The 24,695-nt window shown below is 40.9% G+C and overlaps 1 protein-coding gene and 1 long non-coding RNA gene across 4 annotated transcripts in view; both read right to left on the reverse strand.

Moving 5' to 3' along the window:
* The window catches only part of lrp8 (low density lipoprotein receptor-related protein 8, apolipoprotein e receptor), a 172,162-nt gene that overhangs the window by 146,089 nt on the left and 1,378 nt on the right, over positions 1-24,695 (reverse strand). The window lies entirely within an intron of this gene.
* Positions 1-24,695, reverse strand: part of LOC146498845 (uncharacterized) — a 39,793-nt gene extending 15,098 nt beyond the window's left edge. Inside the window, exon 1 of the long non-coding RNA XR_014870358.1 lies at positions 49-24,695. This is a non-coding gene — a long non-coding RNA (uncharacterized LOC146498845). The remainder of the gene's footprint in view (positions 1-48) is intronic.

Below are 24,695 nucleotides of genomic sequence, written 5' to 3' on the forward strand. Positions count from 1 at the left end.
TAAGTGCTACCTCAAAGCATGTCTTAGATAATACTCAGAGTCCCACACAAACAGTTATCATATTTAAACACTGGTTAAAGCATCTCAAGGATACCTTAGGCACCTGCTGGGTACGCCTCGACATTTTCACTGTTGAATTTGTGCCCATCAGATTTCATCACACTGGGAGAAACATTTTTTTTCCCCCTGAGTCATCTTAAATAAAGTCTTGTTAGCAATATGAGTGAAGCTACCCGACACACCTTTTCCTCCCCGAGGTGCAAGTGCTTTATTGAGTTGGATGGCAAACAATGAGCCGAATTCCAATCGGCTCTAGCTGCTGTTGAATTAGCATGGAAAGAAGGGCAGCCTTGATTAGGGGCCTTGTGGTTTGTCTGGGCTGATAAGGGTCCGACCGGGAAGGAGACGAGCGACACATCGATCCTACACAATGAGCACTGTGTGACACGCTGGAGCCCCAACGTAGATTAAGACTTAATGAAAACCAAATCAGATGAGGACGAGGAAGTAAGGGAGAAACGGAGGGGAGATAACGCGGGGAGGACGAGCAGGGCAGGCAGACAGGGAGTCCTGCCTCAATGTGGGACACAGTTAGGCAAACAGGAATACTCCATATTGTGCAGCCAACCCTCAAGAATCTATCTGTATTTATTATTGTGAAAGAAATAAGATGCAAAAGGACCAAAGTGTAATAAAGATGATATAGCCTTCTTGAACACAAGTCTTCCCAAAGTCAGCTGACAGCACAACCACCCATCAGGATTGTGATTCTTTGGGTCCTGTGGGTTTTGGGGCGGGGTCTTGAGGAGTTGGCTCCTTTTAGTGCATCCTGCAGAAAACTGACTGTGGTTGGGGGAATTTGGAGGCCAGGTCACTGCCCCAGGCATGAATTTTTCAACAGTACATTGCAGTGTAACAAGAAAATAAAAGTAATTCACTTCCTGTATCCATGTTTTTAAAGTTGCAGTTGATTCGTTTTTTTTTTTAAATTGTGTTTTCACAGTGCCAACTGCTCTTTGACTGGTTTAAAAATCAAGTGTGAAGTACTGGAGTCAATATATCCCTCTTGTGAAGAGCATGACGGACACTGTCACCATTTAATGACCTGCAGGCCTGAACTCTGCCCACATGTAGCACCAGCACAGCTCAAATGAGTGTCTACCCGCTGCCAACTTGAGCCATAACAAGCTGCAAGGCGTAGGAGAGGAAGGCAGATGGGTGATGATAACTGGTGGGTGAGCATGAATTGCAAAAATGTGAAGGTGTCGGTGAAGAGGGTGACTCAGTGGTGAGCCTCACACCGTTAACAGACACAGAAAGGTGTGTGCGTGTCTTCGTGTCAGAAACACTTATCAAACTCAAAGACAGAATTAAACATTTGTGACTGCCAGCACTTGAGTGCTGTTTGTACCTTCATTCATTAGCCGCTAGCAAAAGCACACAGACAGATCTCTTGTGGTTTCATATGGTTTTTATTGGACAACAGATACTCTACCTCAATTTAGAGGAAATCAAAAAGACCAAGAATAGCAAGAGCACCAGTAATTCATTTAAAACCCTCTGAACCTTTTACTGATAATATCGTATGAACAGTGAAGTCGTGCAGTGAATTTTGTAGTGAAAGTCCAAGGGTCTAGGTCAATGTGGAAGGTTGGCCATACAAAGCCCATGACATCAATATATTTGGGCCTAATGTTTCTAAAAAGGCGTCCAAGTGCATGCATCTCGAAAAATTACATCATGATGGAAATTGTTTATTATAGCTCAGGACCAGTGACCATTGACCTTATCATCATCCCCCTCGATGCCATTTGAAAACGTGCACATGCATGTTCATTAACTGTGCTTCATCATTCAATTCAGTGTAAAATAGCAAGGTTGCTGTGCTTCAATGTCCTGCATTTAGGCTTATAACACTAAGTTGGTTAAAGAGTAGGTACAATTTGGTTGACCACAGCCTCAGAGTATCATGACATTTCATTACCCAATATTCCACAGGAGCACGTGCATGACGCTTCAGAGATAATAAGAGAAGCTGACTGGGATCTCTCCTCATTTAATGAGGTGACATACACACAGTGAATGATGAGTGTTTTCTAATCAGCACTATAATTCAGATTTAGGTCTGTTTAGATGGAGGTCACTGGGTATTTAATAATAAGCTACATGGTCTGCTAGTTTTAGTGTGCGCGCGCGTGCGTGCATACGTGCGTGTGTGTATGAGGATGGTGCAGAAATGAGCACTGGGGTTGCTTGTAATTTTAATATCTTAAGAGATCACCATCTTTTGCAATGTACTCACTCACCGCTTACACACTTTGTTACATGTGAGGAGCCTAATTGGCAAACCTAAAGATGTCTATGCATTTAAGAGAAATCCTAGTGCGCAGTGAAAAGAAAGGCCAACGAGGAGCAGATACAATCTGCTTGCACATAGGTGTGCACTGGCCTTTTGGTTTGTGCACAAAGAAAGAGAAGCTGTTTAGATATGCAGACTGAAATACACCTCTATATATTGTATATGATGACAGCCATTATGCTACTTTTTCCTACATTCAAACAAAGCTGGAGCCTCAGCCGCACGCTATGACCTTGCATTGCTTCACTGCATACACACTCCCACTCGCACAGGGGACAGTCAGCCATTTCCCCTACCTCAGCATGACACCGTGTGTACATCCATGTTGCTCCGTGTGTTTAAATGGCACTTCTTCTCCATGTGACAGATGGGCCCCCCCACTCACAGTAGCAGTAAGTCACTTTTGGATGCAGTAACCTTCACACCTCCCAAGAATTTTTGGACTGGGGTGGGGGGCTATGTGTGTGTGTGTGTTTGTACAACTCCTGTTGAACTGGACAGACTTAAGATCTGTGCATTGGCGGGATCTGTCAGTGTGTTAGAGGACCAAAGTGAGCCAAATGAGGCCAAGGCGAGCCAAGGCTTTGGACCAAAAGCCTGTGCAAGAATTAGGTTTTAATATTGTGTAAAATACTTTGGTAAATGAGGCTTCTAACAATGCAACTGTCAGACGTATAAATTGCAGAATTAGCAATTCATGTAAATTATAAATTGAATTGTAAATCACGAAGGAGGGAAACAGATGGCAGCCAGAAGGTAAGGACAGGGCAAACGGACACCCTCGTCTGTGACGTTTCGGCATTTCTGCTAGAAGGCAGTTTGCCTTTGTCCAACTGTCGGAAAGTCAGTGAAGAAATGTTGCTCTGTGGCTGCTCAAACCAAGTCTGATGTATAAAAAAATGCTGCCTGCAACTGTGAGGTAGCCATATAGTGTTATCACAACTACTGTGACAGTTGAGCCCAAAAACAACGTTAACTTTAAATCCATCGGAAGAGTTCAGCTGTGAGTTACGTTTTAGAAACTGTCTGTAAATCTATCACCTTATGCACTCAAAGCCCACAAAGAAAAAAAACACAAATACATCTGAAAAACTACATCGACCAGCTGAAAGGAGAATACAGCTAGCTGGCATTGCAGCTTGGCTAAAGGATGCACCAATAATGTTTACTTCCTGTCAAACTGTCAATACCATCAGGCTCTGGAGGCGTTCTTTTACACAAGGGATACAGACGACAGATTTAGTTCCACAGAAATAAAATATTAAACATTTACCACATTAATCTGCTCACAAGGACAATTTCAAGGCCAGTAAGCAGGTCGGAATTTTGGTAAAAAATAAAAATAAAAATAAAATTGCTGCTGACTATTTTTTCCACCTGCTGCGAACCACCCAGCAGTAGGGCTGCTCGATTATGGCAAAAATGATAATCACGATTATTTTCACTGAAATTGAGATCTCGATTATTTGACGATATTTATTTAACAATAACAATGTATTGAATAATGACTTTAAAGATTGTCAAAAAATATTACAAAATAGTGTGCAAATACTGATAACAGTGCAAATGTTTGCAATATAAAAAATAAATGAAAAATGTAAACATCTATGCTTAGTGAACTTTGCAGTGTTGCTCTGTGGTGCAGCTACGACACTGTAGCAAAGTTTACACACTATGTCTACTTGATCCACGTCTGACACCGCGAACCCATAATGTTTCCACACCACTGAAGTTTTTTTACCTCTTTTTTCAACCAACGGCAGTCACTCTCCTCTCCAAATAACTTCTGCTTAGCTTTCCGAGCTTCCCTTGGGTCCTCTTAATCAGCGGTCCCCAACCCCCGGGCCTCGGACCGGTACCAGTCCGTGAGTCGTTTGGTACCGGGCCGCGAGAGTTGAGGCTCAGGTGTGAAATGTATAGTTTTCAGGGTTTTTAATCGGTTTTCAGCGTTATTTTGTTATCGTTTTTATCGTTTACTCTGTTTTCCTTGGTCTTTTCACGTGTGTTAGGAATAAATTTTCTTTTTTTCGGTACCAATACTAGTTTTATTTTGTTTATCCGCGACACCTTAAAGGCCAGTCCATGAAAATATTGTCGGGCATAAACCGGTCCGTGGCGCAAAAAAGGTAGGGGACCGCTGTCTTAATTGTTGTGACACGTGTTCGAAATGCAGAGAGGTGCGCTCGATTTGTCACACGGAGCAGCGCGAGAGTAAAGCACGAGGGAGGGGCTAATAATCGGCTCAGTCATTGTTAATGATCGTTGAAAGCCCAGATCGTAATCGTGATTAAAATTCGATTAATTGAGCAGCCCTACCCAGCAGGCCAAATCAAAGTGTCCTTCTTGGAGTTAAAAAACAAACAAACAAACCTTGGAAAATCTCACTCTGTCCCCAGAACCCTTTATGACATCACAAAGAAGGTCTGAATAAACAACAGTGACCATAGCAGGTAGTGGGAGCGCTGGTACCTGGAGCATGTGTGCCTGCAGCCTACTCTCAGAAGCAACAAGAGAGGAAGCAAAACAGCTAGAGGATGTTTGTAATTATAATTAGCATATTACATAACAGCAGCATGTTTGTTAAATACCCTTTCTCCTGGGTGATGCAGTTCTGTCTCCATCACTTTACAACAAACTTCAGCTATATTTTTTTTTGTCACTCACTTTGGAATTAGTCCAACTTACAGTACACAAACAAAGGAATGGAAGTATCTCAGACTCTCCATCCTGACATATTCTTTATATGCACAAAGGGCTCTCATGAGCACTCAGGTGTAATTCATAAAATGCCGTCACAATAAGCCTCGTATTTCCATTCTTCTCTGCTTCTCACTCTTTTTTTCCCCCATTATCAGCAACGATCCAGCACCGTCTCCTTCGCCTTCCTCTTCCACCCATTCTCTTTCATCTGTCCTTTTTCTGTCTCTCCCTCCATCTGACGATACGCCACTTTGCCAGTGAGGAGGAGCAGAGGGAGAAAAGAGGAATGAATCTGGGTCACAGGAGGCCATGCATCTCAAGTCTCCGCTCTGCCACAATAAAAAGGAAATTGATCTGTTCCTCGCCTGCTCTCCCACTCCCTTAGCCTTGAGCCTAGAGACACGCACACACACACACGCACGCACACACACAAAGGCAGACACACACAGCTGAGTCAGTCCATGGAAACAGCGTTCATCCGCTTCTTGGATCCATCCTTTTTCCAAAGCAGCAGGTGCGCTCACACTGGGAGAACAGCAGGACACACACATGACACACACACGATCTCTTCCCTCCAAGCCACCCTGTTCGCACAAGTTCATGTGTGTCAGTAATTCTATTTCATAATTCAAATGAAAGCAATTAACAGAAGAACTTTCCTGCACTTTACAGAAGTATCCATCAGTAAAATTCAAACTTGGGCCACAGACGATCATTTTTCCCCCATTTATAGTTTTCATAATATCATTTGGTAAATAATGTTTCAGAAGACCGTGTACACACTCCCATCACTCATCCCCCAAAGCCTGTAGTTAATCTTAAAATCAGCCATTTGCATTTAAAATTTATGTTGCTGCACGCCAGATCTGATAAGCCTTGCAGTTGAATTCCTGAAACTTTAAGTTAAGAGATCACCCGTCCTGAAAAAAAAGAAAAGAAAAAGAGGGATGGGGACAGAGAGATCTTCCCTAGCCATAGAGCAAAAACAGAAAATACAATCATTTTCTCATTACCACGCTTCCTCGGTTAGTTGGGCTAATTTGGAGAAAACAGATTACCTTCTTCGACTCGAAGTCACCCCCACGAGTCCCGGACAACTTTATTCTATTATTCCTGGTGTTCCCTGCCCTGCATTCATGTGCCCTGCTTATGGAGCTGAGAAAAAAAATTCAGTTAATTTATGGTTTTTGTCCACTGCAAAACACAATTTGCTCACTACAAAATGCAACCATTGCTCATGGAGGAAGTTGGTTACTGATCTCACTGTCTGAGGGAAAGATGACGGTTTGTCAATATAAGTGTTACAGCAGAGTTTTGTTTCTAGGAATGCTGAAGGCCAAATTGAACTCTGTGTGTGTGTGTCTGTGTGTGAGCACTGCTTCTATATTAGATCTTCATTTTCTGACCTTGAGGCCTCACTGTGGAAAGCTTCCTAAATCAGCGTGCTGTGGGTTTTTGCGTTTGTGTTGGTCTTTCTGTGCAGTGTGCTCGTGTGTATCTGCTGCCCCCATCGATGCTTGGCTTAATCAATTAGTAGAGAAGTCTGAGGTCTGTAGGGGGAAACGGGGAATGGTCAGGCTCCTCCATTTCCAGCTGGGGTCACTGGCTTTACAATCCTTCAAAGTTAATGACCATCTCTGGGAACACACTCTGTAATGTGCTCTCCATTATAGACACACAAACGCACACACGGGAGGTGCAAAACTCTTCATCACCAGGACATTTCGGAAGCATATGCAGGCACACACAGAGAGAGGGACTCATTATCCGACGCACCAATCCATAGTCTCTTCATCACGGTGACACTAACAGTAGGAAGCAGGCGCACACACAGAAATGCAAAGATACAAAGGATCCTACGGTATGAAAAGGCTCATAGAGATATACACACTGTCACTGTGTGCACAGCATTTTTATTACTCCCTCTGCCACCAAGGTTATGAAAATAATGAAAACTTTACTGGAGGTGGGTCTCCAACCTAGAAGAGATTAACTTTTGCTGAAAAATGAAGCTGGTGCCAGTCAGGTGATTTCCAGATGACGCCACTCTTCTGTGTGAAAGATTCCTTCAATTTTCCCAAGATCCCCAACACCACTGGTTTGAAGTCAGCTCCAAACCATGACAGAGCCTCCACCGTGCTTTACAGATGGCTGCAGGCGCTTAGTGCTGTACCTCTCTCCTCACCTCTTTTGTATATATCTCGACGTAGGAAGGAAGTGAAAATGTCAAATTTGCATTCATCACTCCATGAGACCTGCTGCCACTGATATTAGGCCCACTTATGTAATTTGGCTTTCCACTTTTCACCTCGAGTAAGCGGCGTTTTTTTTACACTTGAATGATTCATAAGTCTTAAGTGGTTACCAAAAAACATTAATTCCCATGAAAATGGGTGAAAAATGTCCAAAGAAAACCATTTAAAGACCTTCAAAAAAAAGCTAGAGAACCTACTGAACTAGTGATGACTCAAGACATCTGCACAACACAGCGCTGATGAGCAAACAAAACAAGAATATTGAAATCTTACTCGTAAAACATGTAAATTCAGAGCTACATAAAATGGGACAGAGTGCTTGCTGCATGTAAATGTCACACACTGCTTGCTGCAAAAACTGTAGCGATAGAAGTTTTCACAGACGACCGATGGTTGTCCAAAGGCCTTCTTCGTTCATTTGGTTCAAAACAGTCAAATATCAGAAGCATGAAGCTCTGAAAATGCCATTTCACGCTTCTTTAAAATTCCCTTGCAGCTCCTCCTGCTGACTCCCTTGTGGTGAGCGTGAACATCTGTGCTGGAAAATTAAAACTTAAGAAGCAAGCTTGGCTGCAATTCATACATCTATTTTTTCTTTTTTCTTTCCTCCCACACTGCATAGAAAGATGGATTGTGAGAAACACAAACACCTAGATTGTGATTACTGAGAAAGGCAAGGAGCCCCTTTTATCAGTTTAATCACTCAGTGTATTTATTTATATCATTGCACAAACATTTAAAGGATTTTAAGGAAAGTGGTTGAATATGTTGCAGAAAACAAGATAAACCACACATGCACACAGACAACCGCGCACACACACACACGCACATTTAGTCAAACCTATACAGACATCTGTTTGTCTCTTTCCTTGCCCCAAAAGAAACAACGCAATCACAGCACTTCCACACATGAACAGCTTTACCCCCTCTGCACAGCTCTTCCTGTTGATTAAAAGGCTTGCATCAGGGACAGAGGGAGAACACAGTGAAGGGTTTAAAACTGAGGAAAAGGAAAGAGAGTGAGGGAGAGACTTCTTGAGGAAAGTCTTGTATCTCTCTTTTTCCAAAAGCAGCTACATACAGGTGCATATAGTCTGTGCAAAGTCAATGCAAACATGAACAGGTTTAAATTAGCTTTCCTTTATGTTACTAGGGGTCGGAGGGAAAAAGTTGATACAGCAGAGTATCGCAATATTTTGCTTGTGATATTGTGCCTATGCACGAACACCAAATCAATATTTTATTAAACAAATTAAAATACTCTGGAAATACTACAAACTCGTCTCATCCCCATCCTGAGATTATGTTAGTTGAGCAGACTTACATTAAATTGACTCATATGAAAAATAATGCAATAATTCAGAGCAAGCAAATAGCTTAGTTACATAAGTAAATCTATGGCAGGTTTTAGTGCCAGTGTTGGCATTTTTTGACAAATTTTACCTCTGAAGACATCATTTACCATAAAAAGGGTGAGAAATCACACGTGTGTTACAGTAATACTCAGCATATGGCAAAATGTTAAAAATCACAATAATTTTGTGAGTAAAATATTGTGAGTATATATCTACAGCAAATAACGTATGTTTAATCTTCAGTCACTAGATTAAACATGACCAAGGCATGAGAATAAAGACATGTTATAACTGTGTTTTTAAAAACAGTGTCTCTGAGATATTTTGGTTGGTTTGTTTTTAAATATAATCGTATCCCTAGTGCTACTTTAAGCACCAAAAAACACACAAACAAACACGCACAAACACAGACAACTTGCTAGTAAACTATTATGCCTCGAACCTTTTATGGATTTAAGGGACCAATTAAATCAAACATGAGAGCAAGTACATGATTAAAGATTTATCTGCCCAAGGTCCCTGCAGCCCCTTCCCTTTTCACCCACACACTCTGCCACGCACATACATACACACACCTTCTAGCACTCTGACCATCTGGGGATGTGGGAAGGAAAGCATTGATCTCATTAAAAAACAGACTTTACAGATTGCTGCTCTCTCTCACACACAGACACACACACAGACACACAAAAAAAACATGCATACATTTGCCTTTTGGTGTAATTCACTAACTGAAGTATAAACATGCCATTCACTGAAATCAATTAGCCGCGAGTTGCTAACTTTAAACACATCTCCATAGACTCTAGAGACATGGTACTAATATGACAAATTAAGGTCAAGCACACAGAGTTAAACTTTAATTATAAAACACACACACACACACACACACACACACACACACACACACACACACACACACACACACACACACACACCATGTGTATTGTGACCACTGCTTTCAGCATTGACATATTTTAGATTCACCCATTATTTAAACCTCTAGCTGTAGATGTACCATAGTGACTACAACAGCCCACATCTTATTCAGTCAAATTACTGATAAATGCATGTTGCAATTCTGGTTACTGACCTAAGATCATTTTTTTGTATGACTGCCACACATCCAATTGCGCCAAATATTTTAGTTTTTTAGTTGTTCCTCTGCTAAATGATGACAAATTGCTCACATATAAAAACACACATATACAACATAACTTTACAGAATACTTTGACAATGATTTTGATTATGAATCGATCATTTAAGTATATTTTCAACCAAAATATGAACGCCCCGGGCACCACTATAGCTCACTGGCTTTTCTGCTTACTGTTAGTATTTTATCTTTCAATTTAAAGATTGTATTTTGTTTTCAAAAAAGCAACATTAAGAAGGCATCTGAAATCATAACGTATTTGATGATAAATGCAGTGTAGCACTTGAGCTGAAATGAAACCATAAAAATGCTCTTCGTTTGATTGCACATATACACTAGTAAGACCATCAACGATCTACAAACATATTGATGTGTCCTACTATTATACTTCTTTTAAACACTTCTTCAATGTTCAGAAAATAATGTGCGTGCAAGCTCTCCGTCTTCCCTCTGGACTCTTTATCAGGTGCAAGGTGTGAACGGTTCGATTAGAAATTGATCGAACCATCTCGAGCGTGTTGAGCTGAAAGCATGCCGTTGCTCTTTCAAGTTTAGAAAACAGACACACTCACTTGCACAAATACACTCGCGCAAGAAATGTACTTTGCAAACAAACCCTTGCTCGGACCACTCCTCGCAACGCTTTCTGAATGAATCTGTGATCTGAAATTTGTAAACAAATGTAGAACCGCGTCAATGCAAGAACAAAGAGCCAGCTGTCTAAGAAAGAGCAAAGGCACATATTTTACCACTTTCAGCCTCGTTACTTGTGAACATCCCACTTATGGATGTTTGTCTAATATCAATATTAGCTATGTGGAGAAATGGTGGCACTGTGCAATTCCAATAGCAAATAGTGCTTCGTGCCTGTTTGACTAACAAACACAACAAATGTGCCACATCAACAGATTATTAAGAAGTAAGAAAAGTTTGAATGCACTTAATTAGTGAATGAGGCCCGATGTCTCTTAAAAAGCCAAAAAACCGTGGCGTCTAATAAATGCACGTTGAAGTAAATGATGTCTGGGCAGTTTTAATATTTCAATAAGACATTTCAATATTGCAGACTTTAAGCAGAGGACAGGAATGAATAGAATTAATCAGGGAAGCTGTGAAGCAGTCTTAATTATAGACGGAAACTTGAGACTGTCTCTTTATATCACTCCATGACTCACACAACTGAAAGGGAAATGGCAATATATGGCTGATTATTCAGCGCTTACCATGAGATTTGAACTCCCGCACAGTTAAGTCCAAAGACAGGAGTGATGCTCGATAGAAAGTAAGTAGATGCTGAAAAAGAAAAAATTGCTTTTGAACGACTTCAAAAGGGGCATTAATTTCATTTAACTTACCACAGCAGAATATGGATGCTGACGCGATAATTTGTTACTTCCATTTATCGCAGGATCTTCCAGGTGAGAGAAACAGATGTCCAAGAAGCCTCAGTAGTAACAAGCAAGTGCCCAGCTTTGAATGCCCATCAACTATACAGCCTTTACCAACAAAATCTGGTTAACAGTCTAGGATTATATTAATAATACTACATACTCTTCACATATAACTGCTGGCTAACCAGCAGTGTCCATCATTCAATAGTGCAATGAAGGTTAAATTCAAACTACAAAGTACAGGTACACATCAAATGGTGTTTCATCCAAAGAGTGTCAGGGTTTAATTAACCTCTATGATCACTTATGAACACATCAACACACAAGAAACGGGACCAAAGTGGTCTTGTCTGGGCCTAAAGAGGTGGAATAAAACCATCACTGTAACAACACTGCGGGCCAATTATGTTTAACTACTGCCTGTGGTCTGTCACAACTGGGTCACTCCATGCTGAGTGAGATAGGTGCATGTGTGTGTGTGTGTTATAGAAGGTCTGCTTTGCACATGTGTTGTTATGTGATGACAATATTTCCAGAAGATATCTTTCCAACATACACATTTGTTCTGGAAATTTGGGTTTGCAACTCAGACTTTATAAATAAAAGGCTTTATTTTTTGCTTTGTTTGTCTTTAATAATTTATTGTCTGGAACAGTTTCCAAAGCTGGGAAGGCAAATATAAAAAATAAATAAAAAAATAAAATAAAATAAAAAAATTTAAAACTATAACAATAAAAAGTAAGTAAGGTTTCCATGCTCAAAATGCTTTATTTTTTGGCTTTGGGAATCGGAGTGTCAGGTTTTTCTTTCTAAGTCTGCTGAAAAGTACTTTGAACACTTCGTACTTCCAGCCTCCAATCTTCCCCTGGCCTTTTACTCTAAGAAGGAACTGGGAATTTAGCTTGGAAGACTTCTTTTGGATGTTTACTTGTGGGGATTAAATGTTGGCTTCTTAAATATGGCTGTGGGATTTAGTGGTGGTTGCACCTGAGCGCAGCAGGCACTGCAAAGTGTAAATTCATGGGCAACAAGGCATGAAAACTTGCAGATGGGCCATGGCAGTTGGGGAGTCATCCCTCCTCCTCAACAAGCATTTCTTGCTAAACAGACTCGGCATTTATGGTGTGACGGCCAGGGCTTCACTATTAATCCTCTCCGAGAACAGCTAATCATACTACCGCATAATCTTTACGTTCCAACTCATCTAAAAGTATTGTGTGTTCCCACAGTTCTATTATTTGAGAAAATACACTAAAACCAGATGTATGGATTCAGGCATTAAGGGCCTAGAAGCTGTGGGGTGTTGGATAAGCCTCAGAGAAAATGAGGGGGGGGGGGGGGGGGGGGGGGGGAGTTCTGAATACAGGCAGCAATAGGAAGACGAGATGGAAGTGTTGAAATTGTGATGCCACACATAACGTGACGAAGTGGAGGGCATACGCAATGACAGAACAGAGCAGAGAAGAAGCTTGCAGATAAATGTGAACTGCTCATCGGTAATGGCGTTTAAACTCCCCGAAGTAAAGGTTTTCTGAAGTGATGCAACAACATGAAAAGAAATGTCTCACATCAAAAGAATTAAAACCCACGGGTCAGGTAAGATTCAATATTCCAAGCGAAAGCACAACATTATTAAGCCGGGGCCACATAGATGGCATCAAGCAACATTTTAAAAATCTGAAACCAAACTAAGGCAAAATCGCTCTTGTGCAAAGCAGGTTACTTTGTATTTTATACAAGTTCATGGTATTCAGTCTCTTCATGCAAAACTGTGCGTGCACATGAGTGTGTACACCAGAGAGACTACAGGTACAGATCAGATCAACTTGCATACGCTACATGCAGGTCTGTCATGCTACTATGGCTATTTTCATCTGTTAATTCGATGGGTATGTGTATGTGAGTAACTGGAATTTCAGTTTTCCTCCCACAAATCCCTGAAAAATGTTTTGGCTGATCATGTTTCTGCTTCGTTTTAATTATGCTAAACCTCAGAGACCTGTCCAAATGAAACAAAAATTGTCAACCACAACAACAACAACAACAAGAGGAGCTGACAAGCAAAAAGGCTTCTGGACTCATTTTTTTAAAATATACATAAACACATGCTTATGTAAATGCAGACACTGATTTCGAAAAGCTAAAGGGAACAAGAAGAGCTGTTTGGAAAAGCAGATATATAAAATAACACTGCAGATGCCGCAGACACCATACGGTCCAGTCTAAACCACACACAGTTCTCAATGCACACTGTTTTTAGTGATTTATATGGTTAGTATGGAGCCTAGAGAGCCTGACCAATATTAGCTATTTGCAATCTTATCAGTTTTAGCATTTATAACAGTTGATAAAGTAAATAAGATACAGGAGAAACACCCTTCAACCATGTCAACACGGTTATGCTAACATAATAACATAACGTGATGGTAAACTTGACTATTCTCAACATTATATAGCTTGTCCGCTGCAGGGCACTCTGCAACTTTCCTGTCGGCAACACCAAGTTAGTCGAACAACTTGTTTTATTATGTTTTTCTCTCTCCCTCTTTTTTTTTTCTTTTTTTTTTAAAAAAGATACACTTATGGCTTAAATTTCTAAATCTTAGGGGACATCTTTCGATTTAGCGTGTTTTCAACATTTTCAAAAAACTTCTGACCTTGACTTTGAGGTCAAGATTACGAGATTTAAACTCATCTGAGATTTTTAGTAGATGCACCAATGGTATCAATTTGAAAATCCACGTATTCAGAATGTTGGGTCTCCATGCCGCTAGACAGGCAGACGACAATAACACATCCACTGTTACTCTATCCAATAGGAAATGTATATCAGTCTTGCTTTTCCCAGGAACTCTGAACATGTGGAGGAATGTTACATATCAACACTTCACCGAGTTCTTTTTGATTCCTCAGAGGCATCCAATGAAAGACAAGACTGCTCAGTAGACCATTTCACACTTTATTCTCTTACACAATTACTTCTGGAAGGGAGATGCGTCCTGCATGAAACGTTGCCGCGGATCTCAAAATGGTGACGGGCATCCTATTCGAGTCTAAACAACAGCAATTCATTAAGTTTCCACTAGAAGATGGTTCCCTATTATCTACTGTTCTGCAGGCAAATGTGGGGGAGTGTCTACAACTGAAGGACACCTATTATAAGGCCTTTATTATTCAGGGCTGTGTCCACTTAATACTACACTATATGATTATATGGCATTTTGATTAATATGAAGATTAATATAAAGGCACAGTATTAAAGCACTTCAGGTAATATCATTCTAACAGGAACCAGGATGTAAATGAAGTTCCACTGAACTATCCAAAAAGTTCTAATAAAGAAAAATGTTTTCCCCCTACATACATAAATGTACAAATTTACATTAGCATACATTCTGCAGTTTAAACACAGACAAACATCTAAAAGGAACCTTTGAGTACCCTGAACAATGTTCCTGGGACTAAATGCATTGGACAGTTTGGGTGAAAATGTGTGTGTGAGAGACAGAGGGCCTCTCAGGGCCCATTCAGAAGGCATCACCCTGCTTCCAAACATTCAGGAATTATTTTCAATGATGCACAATAGGGCGTGGGGGTGGAGGGGACACGGCAAAAGAAGCGAGAGAAAGAACTGTCACTGCTTAAAACACTTCATTGATGGCGGGAAAGAAAACAAATAAAAAGGGAAACCTGATCCAAACTACAATCTGCTTTAAGATTTGGCTCCTCCATTGAAAACAGCATCTTTTAACAACAAGTCACAATCTTTGCAAAGCAGCGAACAATCCGCATGTCAATACATCCCATGAGTATCCTGATGTTGCTCTAGCAACTACAGCACATTCGCTTTTTATGTTTTACTTCAAACACACTTCTAATAATCCCCACATTGTAACTCCGATAGGAAGTACTTTTTAATCTGATTTTGAGCGGAAGATCAGAAAAGTGCTTCAATTTAAAAAATAAATAAATAAATAAATTTTTCTCCTTAATCAGTAGAGAAAAACACAGTGCTTGCTGTTGATTCCCTCCCCATTTCCTCACCCTTTAATCTCCCCTCGCTCTCTTTATGTTGACACAGTGTGAGCGCTAGGCGATAATGAAGTATCCTGCAGGTAAAACATTAGTAATGTGTGTATCCCCAAAACATAGCCTCTGCGTGAATGTAAGATTATGCTTTGCAACAGAATTTCTCCTGATAACCAGCATTACTGTGCAGTGGGTATATCATCAAAGAGTGCCTTATCCCTCCACCACCTCACCCCCATCATTCTGCGACACATGACAAGCAAAATCCCCTCAAGGTAAAAGACCCGTTTCACAGGCTTAAGAGCTGGCGAGGTGTGTGTGTGAAGAAGATACGTTGTGTGTATGAGTTTGTGTGTAATCTACATGAACAGCTTCATTCAAAACAGATGGAGGGAAGATGACAAACACAGAAAGATAAAACAGAAAGAAGAGAAACCCCCAAAAAGCACAAGTAGAAAACCAAGCACCAACCAGCTGATTAATAGTTTTTTCCATTCATTGCGAATAATTCAAACAACTGATCAATTATCCACAATGTTCATTGCAATTATTTTGCCATCCACAAGACTTCAAACCTTGAAACAGGAGAAATTACATCCTGGATGAAACATACATATATAGTAGATTTGGTATTTAGATGCAACACAAGCTACTTCATGGATAAAATTTTAATTAGTGTCATGGAAACAGTAGCTAACATTTTTACACTTCTTTGTGCAACTATTCAAGAATGGTTGATTTCAGTGATAAGGCACACACAATTGAAAGCACAGAGCTCACTAACGTAATAACTGCGCTGATATTTCACACAGCTGGCTGTAATCAAATTAAATTAATAAAAAACACACTGCATTTCAGCTCTGGTCCATCCAATTTGTGTAGCCTCAAACGGTTTTCCATCTACATTATCATTTTATCATTTCAGATGTATTTTTAGCATCTGTATCAGTTGGTGTTTTCCTCTTACTAACGATGCTGAGATGTAAAGTTGGTTTACCAGAGGCTTTCTGAGAGTTTTGCCTTTTTTTACCCCCGACATCTTCAAAGGCTTTACCCATCTGCTTTCTTACAGCAGGTGCTGGGCCAGAAACTCGAGTTTCTCAGATGACAAAAAAAACAAACAAACAAAAAAAACCTACATTTCAACACTATGCAAAAATACACAGGTTTACTCATCAAACGGAGTCACTAACAGTTCCTACTTTAATCAAACTAAACTTTCTGTTTCAATGATCAAACACAACAGACACTTGAGTCTAGGGCTGGGCCATATCATACGGCTCACGGTAATACCGGTGTAATTTTGGGCAACAATAGAAAAATGAAATATCGCAATAGAATATGGGTAAAACGCGCATGCACAGTGCCTTTGTTTACATACGCACATGGCGGCGACGCAGAATGAGAAGAGCGAAAGCGGATCGTTAAATGAAACAGATGAAACAGAATTGGTTTGTAAAAATGCTGCAACTTCAGTGGTGTGGAACTGGTTTAGCTTTCGTCCGTCAGATACACAACAAAGCACTATTTTTGGTAGAGCATGCTAGCGGGCCGTCGTTATTACCGTGTTTTTTGGAAAATACGGCACACTTAAAATCAATCCTTTGATTTTTCTGAAAGTCGACAGCGCCCCTTATAATCCCGTGTGTCTTATGTATGAATTCTGGTTGTGTTTACTGACCTCGAAACGATTTTATGTGGTACATGGCGCTCGAATATCTGTCAAATGTTTTAGTACGACTAGTACGACTTTGCTAAGCTACGAACCCGCACCACTTGATGGATTGTCGGAGTTCTACGGCTATCGTAGGCAGGAGCCTCGCGGAGTGATACGTACCGTGCTTCAACATAATATTACCGTATTGTGTGTGTATAACGTCTTTTTTAAGTTTTGTGGATATTCTACATGGTTATGCTGAGGATATGTCGGCCAATTTCCACTGGAAATGCCTTTTGGTTAAACTGTCAGCAAGGAATTTAAACTGTTACATTTTTATATAACTTTAATGCACATAAAAAACAGCTGCTTGTTTAAGTGAAAATACATTGATGGGGTTTTTGCACTAATAAAGTTGTGGAGTTGTAAAGTATTTTGTCTCGTGTCAATTATATTGTCAGTTATATTGTTATCGCAAATTTTCAAATGTATATCGTGATAAATATGTTTGGTCATGTCGCCCTGCTCTACTTGAGTCGCAAAAAAAGATGGAACGACAAGAAAAAGAAAAAAAAAGAAAGAAAAAAAAAAACATCACAATGGAGCAAAATCCAAACACGAAATATCGTCTGTCTGTACGTTTACCTCTTTGTCCTCTCAACTCTTCCTAGACGATTAAGAGTATGGTGACCAAACTTTGTGCACAGGTATAACATAGGCCCCTAAGGGTTTTTAATCTATATCAGATATTACAATGTCATTATTTTGCCTAGCAACCAATTTTTAGCATTTATGAATCAATTACATCTTGTAAATGCATTCTATCATTTGAATTTCATGATAACATCTCGCTTATATCCACATAGATGGAGTTACACATGACATATTAAATATGCATATGCTAAAATAGCTCATTTTTAGCATATAAACAACATTTACCATCCTTTTGCCAACAGCATGAATGGGCTAAACAACAGAGCATTGACAAGTACTCGTGAAGCATGTCAGAAACTAAAGTAGGAGCATTGTTAGAGTTCTTCCCCCCACTACTTAAATTCTGTGTAAAAACTTATGATGAAAACTTTTGACATGCTGCACTTAAGGGCCTATCTTGGTGTCAGCTGAGCAGACTGGTATTAGCGGCCATGTTTTATTCATCAGCATTCTTAGTTGTCATTGCATATGCCTTATCCTGACTGCATGTACAAGGCAACAGAGCACACGGTGAAAAACAGGATTACAGCAAATGTAAATAATAAACTGGAAGCCCATGAAGATATTCGCTTAATCTGAGTTGGGGATTAATGTCATGATACCCTGTCAGACATGGCTAGGTTGGGGGGGGGGCATAATAACTACAACACAGTCAATGCATAGCTAAATATAAGCACGCACACACACAAGCGCTGGGGAATTAGGATTGTAGTGTTATCAGGGTTTGACTTTGAACAATATGTGACTTTGTAGCTGAGCGGGCAAACAAAACCAGGTAATCTTTCGGAAATGGCACAAGCTAATTCTGACAAAACAGACACAAGGGAGAGGGAGAGTGTAAACACAATGAAATAAGTGTAATGATACCACCGGAACTCACAAACTACTGCAAGAGAGTCACTTTGCAGGGGAGCAGGAACCAATTTTGGATCTCCAAAATATGTAAATACCTTATACTAAGCACAGGGATCAGCCAAGTGTGACTGGTATCAGGTCCTAGAGCTAATGATGAAGGTGTAGTCTCCCACTAACAATAACACTAACTAATAGGATTGTAAGTACTGCAGATAGACGGTAAAGTCTCAATTTATTACACACACACACACACACTATTCTTTTAAGCGTGTTTGTAGGCTACATTTCACACTCCTTCATGTCAATACAAAGTCATTATTTCATACACTCAGAGACCTAACGCGCAGGAAACGAAGGAGGCAGCGAGGTGTAAAAAATGTCCAAAAATGAGCAAGAAAGAGCAGACCAACAGATGGACACACGGGCAGAGCGAAAGAAAGAGAAGGCAGAGTTAGCGCCTCAGGCCAGCACTGACCCCAGCTAAAATTACCCTGCTGCTGTTTTGCACCGCTGCACCCAACACCTATTCAACACACCAGGTACTGTTATCGTGTAGAACACGATACAGGCTCTGACAAAGGTGGCGCCCTGGCAAATTCTGGGGGTTGTCATCTGTCAGGTGAGCAAAGCTGCATGGGAGAAACTGTCCATCTGATTAAGTTTCATATTTATAATCTTAGCAGAATTTTTTTTTTGTATTAGGATTAGCCAGGCAGAATTCTTAACCTTTAATGTGTTAAAAAAAAAAAAAAGCAAGATAGGGACAGTTTTTCATATCAATAGTGGATAATGACACTGCTTTACTTTAGATCTGAATAAATTACCTTTTTCATTGATACAAATACTGGCAATCAACACATTTCATACATTTCTTCTGAAAACTGCTACACAGAACTGCCATCACTGTGAAAAGCAGCTTCACAGATTCTCACTGTTTAGCTTCAAGACTGATAGAATTTGAAGATATTAATCTGCAGCTGACATCCAACAGTCTGTAGTGGCAGTTAAAAATTACAGTCACATGCATGGTGTCTGAGTGCAGAATACAAAGGGAGTAATGTGCAACTTTATAATAAAATAAAAATACATGAGACTCAAATTGTAGTAAAAGCAAAAAAATAAACAGTTTCTAAAGGACAGCCTTATCGTTTTACTGACAAGCTTTTTCTTCAGTATGCAATACTTATCCGTTTCACAAACACAAAATTAGAGAGCTCCACAGGGCCTCAATACTCACACTGCACAGCAGTGGGGTTCCTTTTCTAAGGATTAGTGCAACGCTCCATAATTGTATGCACACACAGCTATAGGTCCTCGGTGCCAGCACAGGAAACTAAATGATGACGTGACGTGTCACTCACACCCCATGTGTGGTTGTGGGTGGTTGACCTGCTAAGAAGCTGGACTAGAAACACGTTCAGTGGTGGCGTTAACCCTAATATCAGATCTGTGGATTTCTGCTGTTTTAACCCAGACAAGTGCAGAGTCTGTGTGTGTGTAATGTATTAAGCTACTGGTCCCTGCAAACTCATATTCCCATTAAAAGTCTGACCCCAGCTGTGAGAGAAAACCATGTGTGTGCGTTCATGTGTGTGTTTGGGTCAGCAGGTGACCAAATGTGTTTTGGTGAGCCTATCAGTACAATGCCTTTTATGCCTGAAGCGTTTCTCTACAGTCTCTTATTACAGTGTCATGTGTGTCTGTGTGTGTGTGCCTGTTTCTGTGTGTGAGACAGAGAGAGGCTGATTCCACACACACCCACAGAAGCAGCGTGAAATGTGTTGTGATGTCTCCGCTATGGGAAGCTGTTTTGAGACCACAGAGGAGACGCTCCCCTTCTCTGACCTGCTCAAACTCATTGTCTTGCTGTGACACACGAACGCGCGTGTTCGCGCGCGCGCACACACACACACACACACACACACACACACACACACACACACATAGACTGATTGCTAATTTTTTTTACCTCCATCCTTATGTCTTCTGTCTTCCAGCCCCTGCTTGTAAATGTTCTGAAACATTAGGTCCTCTGAGTTCATTGGTGGTTTACGATTTTGAATCAGTGCCTATCCTCTAGCTGAACGTGTTCCAGCAGCGTGTGAATCATTAGTAAAGGCTGCAGGAAATGCTTTCAGATCAGCAGTGAGTACGCCCCTGCATATCGCTTGATGTTGAATAAGTCACACCTGTATCACTTCTCAAAACTTGCTGCTTTTTTAGTTGATCAGCAGACATTTCCTCCAATGAACAGTCACTGAAACTCTGAACTTACTAAGAACATGAAACCACATCCTTTAGTCAAATAAATATTTTTTGGGTTCAAATGGGTTCAAGCAGGTTAGCCACAAGCTTCAAACTATGAATCCAAATGTCCCAAAAGTGAAGTACAGAAGCAGCGTGAGTGTGATGATACAGGGATCCATTAGTGCAAAAAGTGTTGGGGAGATAACATTTATAAATGGCACAATGAATATCTGTGGATAAACCAAAATAATGACTGAGGGGGTGACTTCCACTCTAGAAAAACCAGGCAAAGGAGGGGTTTTTTTTGGGGTTTTTTTTAAATGCTTGGACTGTTTCCCTATTGGACGCCTACTAGGGGTTTCTTTTCTGATGTGAGTGGCTTCTGTCATATTTTGGGCCTGCTTCCTGAACAAAATGACTTTGTGTGCATCAAAAGTTAGTGAGGTTGATCTCCTACACAGTTTACTGGGACTAAAACCCAAAACCTGTTCTAATGTCTGTCAAAGCACATCTTTTCTACTTTAGTTGAGCACTCAAAGCAATTTATACAACATTCCCCCAATAACAAAAGCACTTTTTTCTACCCCAGAGCTTCCTACCTAACATTCACACACATTTACGCGCTGATGGTATTGGAGATGAACTTGGGGTTCAGTATCTTGCCCAAGGATAGTTTGGCACACAGGCTAATCACATCAAATCAGCAAACTTACAACCTTAGTAAATGACCTGCTCTACTTCCTCAGCTACAGCCACCCCAGTTGAGCGACCTCTGTAGTACGAACCTGTTGCAGTGCTGCATCTCATAATACCATCCACATACAAGTAACTCTCAGAAGTTCTAATCTTGATTTTGTGGCTGATTAGAAATGTACTCATATCAATATCGCCAATCCTTAAACATGTGAACTTTTAATATTAGGCACAATTGCTTAACAAAGGACTTCAAAGTAACTGACAGACCATCACAGTGCCACGTGATTAAGACAGTTTGGAAGAGAGGAATCTACAGTAAAGCAAAAGAGGAAGAACAATTGAAATCTAACACAGAGTTCTGCTGTGGAATGATTGTACAGTAGCACTTGGGATTAGACGTGATTAAATCCACTTAAATCCGCTGTTAAAACGATAAGGGCTTTTTTCTGTATGTTCCACAGCTGAAATATAGGTCACACAGAGCCAAGCAGAGATGCAGAGTTGATGCACACACATGTGCAGCAGTGTTCTGTTCCCTACAAAGAAAACGCGTGCACAAAATCCAACTACCACCACCACCTCCATCACCACTTTACCCGTCTCCCAGGGCAACAAGAGCGGAATTTACCAAGAGGCATGTTGAGAATGAAAGAGAGGAGAGGGGAGGAGAGGAGCAGGAGGAGGAAGGAGAAGAGAGAATGAAAGAACGGGGAGACTCACACAAAAGACAACCCAATCTACCAAGACTTATTCTAATAAGCTGCTAGGAGGAGGATACTATAGGGGTAATCCCTGCTGTGGGACACCCGTCTATGGGCGAGTGTGGATAATGTGGCTACCGTCTGATGGATACAGATAATGGAGTACATGCTCAGACAGTTATATCTGGCCTTGGCATGTGTAAAAGAATGATGTCTGGTTTATTTGCATACAAACTACTGCCTAAGCTCTATGTGACAGTTGATGCAATGACACAAACGCATGTTCGCATGTAGGTTTTCATGCAGTGTCCGTGTCAGTGTTGCACACATGAAATTTAAGTATTTCCTAATTCCAATTTGTTCAGAAACCAAATTATGCAATCGACTTAGCCAATAACCCTCCAAGCTCGAGGAAACATTGATGTTTGGGGTAAGTTCTCCATAATAAACTGTTTAAATCTCATGCAGGGAAACTGAGAATAACTAGTCCCATGTCCACACAATTTTACACAGTATAATTTTTTGTATCATTTGGCTAATTTGCCATAAAATAAATCATGTTGAATTACCACAGAGCACTAAAAGGATTCCTAGTGAATAAGAGGGTGTTAAAAGATGCCTGTACCCTGTTTAGCCTATCCCACCATCATGAGTGACAGAAAAGTTTATTATTTGGCTTCGCTGGGTTTATTCTTCCCACAATTGTGCTGTAGACCTTCTCCATGCTGCCCCCCGCCCACTCTACAAAATTACTTGCTTCTATTTTCCTTATCATAGCTGCCCTACAGCATCCTGTTCCCCTCGATCATATCTGCCCCTCCTCCTCCCCTTCAACCACCACCTCCCTCTCTCCATAGGGCTCATGCTGGGTGGGGAGGCAGCAGTGGCAGTGCTGGCATCTGTTCGAAGGGCTGGTGCGTTGCCAGCCACCGAGCATCACTCCGGCAGCCAGAGTCACACTGTTGGATTTATCTCCAACCTGTCAGCTGATGCTTTTTGTGGGCGTTAAGCTGGGCGGGCATAACCTTTTTTCTTTTCTTTTTTTTGGGTGGGATGGGGCATTCGCACTGCCAAAGTGGCCACAAGAGACTTGTTGGGGGGGGGGGGGGTGCAGAAGTGAGAGAAGTGAGTGGCTTTTTATTAAAAAGAAAAATCACTTCCAGCACAAGCTGAGGGCTGAAGCTCTCAAAGAATAGAGCATAAAGCTGTTAGGAAGGGAGAGCGCAAGCAAGGGATGAAGAGTATATAAGGCACAGAGAGAGGGGCTTGAAAAAGTAGATAAAAGGTAGAGTCTGAGCAGGAGAACAGATCAAGAGAGTGACAGAGAGCCCAGGAGGAAATCAAACCCACATCTGATGCTTACAGGAGCACATTTCTGGTGCAGACAGAGCAGCTCAGTTGAAAGGTCATTCTGTCACCTTGTGGCTTAAGTACCATTCTAATGCTTTTTTTAAAAAAAACAAACAAAAACAAAACCCAACCCCGTACTGAATTAAAAAGTAAACCCAACCTGTTAGACTGAAGCGGAGCTCATTAAAATCCAATTCAGCTACTGTCGAGTATTGCCCACTAAATGTCCAATAATCCCAATCAGTCTCCGCAGTCAGCGACACGCGCCTGTAAATGTCACGGCATTCCTGCATGAAACTCTCGAGACAATCAGCAGCAACCGGCGTGCCAGAGGACGGAGTCATGCGCTCGGTGTGCTGGTCCCTGCCATCAGTGAAGAATCAATTGGCCGCTAATGGAACCATTCGAGCAATTAGTACCATGACAAATTCATAAGCGATGATTAGTAAAGTTGGTTGTCAGTGCAATTTCCTGATAGGATCCAGTTCAGAGGCATAAACTACCAGCCCCCATTCCCCTTCCCTAACATAACACTAATACAATAACCGAAGGCCAGAAAAGCAGAAAATTAGTGGTTAGCCCCATCAAAGAGCCCGAGTATGACAGAGCCGGCATTACTCAGCATTTAGATGTCATGTAACATAACCCTGAAATGCTATCGCTCCCTTTCACATAGGACTCCATCTGTGAAACCATGTTAGATGAATTATGAGACTGTAAAACACTGAGAACTGATAACCAGACTGACATTATCTCCACACAGCCAGAGAAAGATTTTTTTTAAAAATCATCTTTTGAAAAAACAAATCTGCTCATGTCAGAGGTTTGCTTAGTAAAAAAATTCCTGTGGCCATGTGACTTTGATCCAGGATCAACAGTTTCTGCGCTCTATTGTGTAGAACAACTGAATGGGAGATTCCAGAGGGGCCCCAAGCAAAATGATTAGGAGCCAACTCTTAGTATAACTTCATTCATTCCAAGTTATATTTGGAATTTAATCGGTTATCTACAGCATCCACCATTATCCATTCATGTGCATGTCTTGTCCTGGATTAAAACTCCAGATTGCAGTATTTAGACACTGAAGCCTGCCGCTGAAAATCCAAAGGCGCCTGCTCCTATGGAAGCAGGAACGCGACTATATGTCACGGCAGGTTCAAACTCCAGGAAGCAGCGAGCAAAGGAATCATTGTGTTTAGTCAGCCAACACAAAAGACTCTGTACAGGCT

This window comes from Neolamprologus multifasciatus, chromosome 17 (assembly GCF_963576455.1).
Source record: "Neolamprologus multifasciatus chromosome 17, fNeoMul1.2, whole genome shotgun sequence".
NCBI classification, from domain to species: domain Eukaryota; kingdom Metazoa; phylum Chordata; class Actinopteri; order Cichliformes; family Cichlidae; genus Neolamprologus; species Neolamprologus multifasciatus.